At 34.8% G+C, this 5,572-nt stretch overlaps 1 protein-coding gene across 6 annotated transcripts in view; it reads left to right on the forward strand.

Moving 5' to 3' along the window:
* The window catches only part of MAPK10 (mitogen-activated protein kinase 10), a 295,404-nt gene that overhangs the window by 187,025 nt on the left and 102,807 nt on the right, over positions 1-5,572 (forward strand). The gene's annotated exons all lie outside the window — the stretch shown is intronic.

The following is a 5,572-nucleotide window of genomic DNA, read 5'->3' on the forward strand; positions in this document are numbered from 1 at the left end:
AAATGATTTATGAGAATGCAAAAGTGCATAGAATGTTATAGTGATTATTGTGAGAGAATATAGTAATCAAAATGATTTTGTGTTTCTTAACTGTTGTGTGTCTCAAAATTTTCATAATGTCCCTCATGTAATCAATCCTACATATAAACCTTCACTATCTTTCCATTTTCCTTTCTGGTAAAAACCTCAAATGGTGGTTAAATCCAACTCCTCAGTATTAGGATAGCTGAATGAGCCTGGAGAAAAATGTTCATATTGCCTGATCACCCCTAACTTTAAGCCCAGGAAGAATAAGTGAGCATTTATCACCATCAAGACCTCTGGTGCCTATACCTTCCTCCTGTGTTAGATGACAGTTTCATCCTTTACCTCTTCCCTCAATCTCCAGCGTCCTCTCCCCCATCCTCTTTCTCACTTGATAATTATTGCTTCCTATTTCACAGAAAAACTAAAAGCCATCTAAAATGAATATCCATAAACTCTATACCGCCACCACATGTGCCTGCAGACTGACATCTGAACCCATTTAATTTCACTGTGTCAATCTTACACTTGTGACTAGACTCACTTTCGTTTAGTCACCTCAAGAACATTTCTCTGGCAATTATTATCTTTGCCATTCTTCATTTTTCTTTGAAACTAGACTTTTCCATCAGTTCCTATTATGTTCTCCTTTTGACCTAATACTTTGATTTTAATCTATTCTATATTCCTCAGTATGTTACAATTCTTTGAATACAAGAAACTTAATTTATGCTCTTCTGTATCTACTACAATAAATGCTTGGAAGCTTTTGCTTGATTCTGTAACATATAACATGATTTATTAATATTTAAATTTAACCTCTGTGAAGTCTCTTTTATTTTATCCACATGAAAATATCTAATAAAAAAAGAAAGAGAGGCATGGTAGAATATCAGTAAATTTTTGTTCAGTGAAGAGATGGCTCACAACAATCTGAAGTGAACTTGATTTTCGAAAGTATTAGTTTAAATTAAAAACAAACCCTACAGTAGAATTCCATTTCCCTGTAGTACTTACCCCAAAAGACAAAGATAGGTATTATTTTTATATTCCCAGATGACGCAGAACTTAAGTGTTCAAGTGACTTCAACTAAGTAGCAGTTCTGATTTCTTCGATTAAGATGGTTAATTAAAATACGTATGTATGCTTGCACGCACACACATACCCCCCACACACAACATTTTCATTTTTGCCAATGACAAGGAAAAGAACATTGACAAGAAGATAATTTTTATTATTGCTAAAGTGAGTCTGGTGCAGTCTGATCATGCTCTAAACTTTGGCTGCATCATCAAAGGGTACATAAATAATCTCTTTTCCATTTTGGTGCTTATTCGTGCTTGCTGCCGTGTGTTCCTAAACTAAGTACACACAATACCACAAAAGCAGCATGCAGTGGTGAGGACTGTTAAAACCAGCTGGTCAGGAAATCCATTTGCCGTCAGTAAACTTGTTAATGACACTAACCAACAGGAAGAAAGGGGGATAGTGCAAGAGAAGGACATGCATTTAGGAGTAAAATCAATACTTGTGTTTGATTGATGTGGACTTTTAAATAATTGTGCAAGTCATTCCAGTGTGTAGACTCAAAGTGCCAATTTTCGATCTTCACTTAAAATCCTGAAGAAAATAGTTTATGTGAGAAAAATACTACGCAGACCAAATCCTGGCTGAACAATCTTTATGTTTATTTAAAATAAACAAACACAACTAACTATTACAGAATTTTCTAGGCATTTGTCTGATGTTACAACTTATTTCTCAAAGACATTGATTTTCTTTAAAAAATTTTGTGATTTTCCTAAGCTTCTGGTTGTAGTATTTCCTGGAAGCTCAATTTTTTTTTCCTTTACAAACACAAAGGAGGAAGCACCAGCAGAGGAAATTCTACCTATGCACTAATTGTTTCATGAGCACATTGCTTATCCATTCTGTGCCTCAGTTTTTTTTTTTAACCTCTACTAGCTTACAAATTTCTGTAAAAATACAGCAAGTTGATGTTAACACCTGTCCAGAAAGTATGTGCAAATTCTAGTCACTAACATGAAGTGAATTTTCTTTTATCAGCTCTCTAATTCATCTAAATAAATATTATTTATCCCCCTATTGACCAAATGTATAAATTAATAAAAGAATAAAATTAATTATAAAATTAGAAACAGGGGGCATATAGGAATTTGCTTGTTTTTAATTTTCAGAATTCACTATAATGAGAATGATGCTGCCATCTTAGTGAAATGATTTCCAAAATATTTGTAGGTTTTGCTTTAATAATGAGGATAACACAAACTTACAGAAAATCTTATGTCCTAGAAAAACCAAAGGTAAATTAATACCGTGTCAAATTGCAGTTTTATCAGTTATATTTTAATTGTTTCAATGGTGCTGTACTTTTTCTATATGTAGTAAGAATACTGACCTTTTATTAATATTTCTAGGTAATTGCAAACAAAGACAAGTTATAAGAATAGCAAAAAAGAATGAGAACAAGATTATACTTATTTCATGTGTTTTTAGTGAGAATTAAGTTACTGGTATATGCAAAGTGTTAAGTTTAAAAACAAATCTCAGCTTCTATAAGATTATTTGAGTACCACTGCAATAAAATAAAAATTTGCCTCTTTATAGTTCTTTGTTGATCTAGAGTCAATAGTTATATCATCTTTATAATTGAGGTTTACTTAAGCTTTACATTGATAGTATCAATGTGAGGATGAATTCAGTTAACTTCTGCCAAAAAGAATGAGGCAAATTATTTGATATTTGGTAAACATTTACTGGTAGAAGAAAATATAGTCACATTATGGTAAAAAAAAAAAAAAAAAGGAAATGATCTGTTAATCTTCTGACCTTCCAACTGGAGTCTTTGTGCCTCTAGGTGGGGGCCAGTGGGGGTGGGGCTTTGAGGGTGGTTGCAGGTGCAATGTGCTGGGAGTACTCAAAGCCATGAGATAAACATGGCAAGCTTTCCTGGAACCCAGAGTTCATGATGATGAAGGGTTGTGGGGAAATGAGATTTTATATTGAAATAAATGCAGTGGCTTATACCAGTAATCATACCAGTTGGGAAGCCAAAGTGGGAGGATCACTTGAGCTCAGGAGTTTTGAGACCAACCTGAGCAAGAGCAAGACCCTTTCTCATATTCTTCTTAGTAGAGTAACTCAAGAATAGAAAAAAAAATTCATATAAATGGTAAAACATAACTATAGTCCAGAAAAAAGGGGGGATGTGAAGGGCCCGGAGGAGGGAGGGCATTTGGTGGGCCCTCACCTAATATGCATAATGCAATGGTACATTTCAAAACTATTAAGAATAGAGTATGAAGGTCTTACCACAACAAGTAAGTAAGTGAGGAGATGGTTGTGTTAATTAGTTCGATGTAAGCACTTCGCATTGTATATCAAATCAGTACACTATACCCCATAAATGCATCAATGTATACAGTTATGATTTAATAAAGAAAAAAATTAAAAAAATAAAAAGAAATAAAATAAAATAGAAAAATTAGTTGGGTGTTGTGGTGGGCACCTGTAATCCTAGCTACTCAAGGTGCTGAGTCAGGGGAATCACTTGAACCCAGGAGTTTGAGTTTGCTGAGAGCTAGACTGATGCCATGTCATTCTAGCCTGGGGCAACAGAGTAACACTCTGTCTCAAAAAATAAAAAAGCCTCATATTTGTATGTAGGATTGAAATACAAATTTTACATAAATGTTAAAGAAAAATATAACTTTGGAAATATTTAGAGCAGTGGTTCTCAACCTTCCTAATGCCGCAACCCTTTAATATAGTTCCTGTGGGTCATGATCCACAGATTGAGAACCGCTGATTTAGAGGCTATTTGAGTCATGTTTATAGAAATCTAATACCTACAAATTCACTCTCCTTTACTGTCAGGAGTACTTTGATCATCAATTAGTTTACTTGTTTAGCAATTATTTACCTGGGACCAATTGTATGCCATACACTATGCTCTTTTTTTCCCTTAAATTTCAGATTAATATGAGGGTACAAATGATCAGGTTACATTGTTTGCAATTTCAAGGTAAAGATTAAGTTGTAGTTGAGCCCTTCATCCAGGGGATGTGCTGTATACCCTTACATTCCCTCCTCCCCTTTCCCTGACCCCTACCCTTGAGTGTACTTGGGTTTTTCTCTTGTGTGGGCATATAGTTGTTTTTCTATTGGTTTCATATCACTCTTCAGTACATTGGATACTTGCTTTTTCATTCTTGTGATACCTTACTTAGAAAGATGTTCTCCAAATCCATCTAGGTTGATACAAAAGGTGTAAAGTCTCCATCTTTCCTTATGGCTGAATAGCATTCCATGGTATACATATACTATAGTTCATCCATTTGTGAGTTGATGGACACTTGGGTTGTTTTCACATCTTGGTGATTGTGAATTGAGCCACAATAAATATTTCAGTACAGATGTTCTTATATGGCAAAATGTTTTGTTTTTTTTTTTTCCTTCTGGGCAGATACCTAGTAATGAGATTGCGGAATCTGGAAAGTCTACTGTTAATTCTTTGAAGATACTCCATACTTCTATTCAAGAGGAGTATATTAGTTTGCAATCCCAGAAACAGTGTAAATGTTCCTTTTTCTCCACATTCTTGCCAGCACCTGCAGCTTCGTCATGTGGGCTACTCTCACTGAGGTTTGGTGACATCTCAAGGTGGTTTTGATTTGCATTTCTGTGATGATTAGGGATGTTGAGCATTTTTTAATATCTTTTTTGGACATTTCATCTATTTCTTGGGAGAACGTTCTGTTCTTGTTTGTTGCCCAGTTATTAATGGATTTGTTTGCTCTTGTAGATTTGCTTGAGTTCTTTGTAGCTTCTGGTTATTAGCTCTTTGTCAGATTCATAGCAGGCAAATATCTTCTCCCATCCTGAAGGCTGTCTCTTTGGTTTGTTGATTGTGTCCTTAGCTGTACCTTTTGCAACAACTTAGATAAAAATGGAGACCATTTTCCTAAGAGAAGTGTCTCAGACATGGAAAATTAAACACCACATGTATTTTTTAATAATTGGGAACTAGTCAATGGGCACACAGGAGCACAAAGAGTTATAACAGTCATGGGAAATCAAGCAGAAAGGAATAGGGAGGAAGGGAGGGTTAAAAACTTACCTATCAGATTCAATGAATGCTATTTGGATGATGAGCACACCAACAACCTTGACTGAAGAATTATAAAAGGTATCCATGCAACAAAAATGTTAGTACCCCCTTAATAATCCAAATAAAAAAAAACTAAAAAAAGTATAATTACAGATTTTGCCACAGAATAAATCAGTGTTGCAAAGACATCAGACTGCTCCTTATATGTTTTACAAGAGGACTGGCCAGTCTTTCTCAAGCCAAATTCTAATTTTCCAAATTTTCAACTTATCCTCTCAAATAGAAGCCTAGCAGGTTTGTGGATTTTATATGTTAAAATATGGGCTACATTATACATGAATGGTCCACTGGATAGTCAAAAAGTAACACAGAGTGGGCATGAGATAATTTGTCACAAGCAAGGCAGTCTGCACACA

This window comes from Otolemur garnettii, unplaced genomic scaffold (genome assembly GCF_000181295.1).
Source record: "Otolemur garnettii isolate 467f Iridium unplaced genomic scaffold, OtoGar3 scaffold00039, whole genome shotgun sequence".
NCBI classification, from domain to species: domain Eukaryota; kingdom Metazoa; phylum Chordata; class Mammalia; order Primates; family Galagidae; genus Otolemur; species Otolemur garnettii.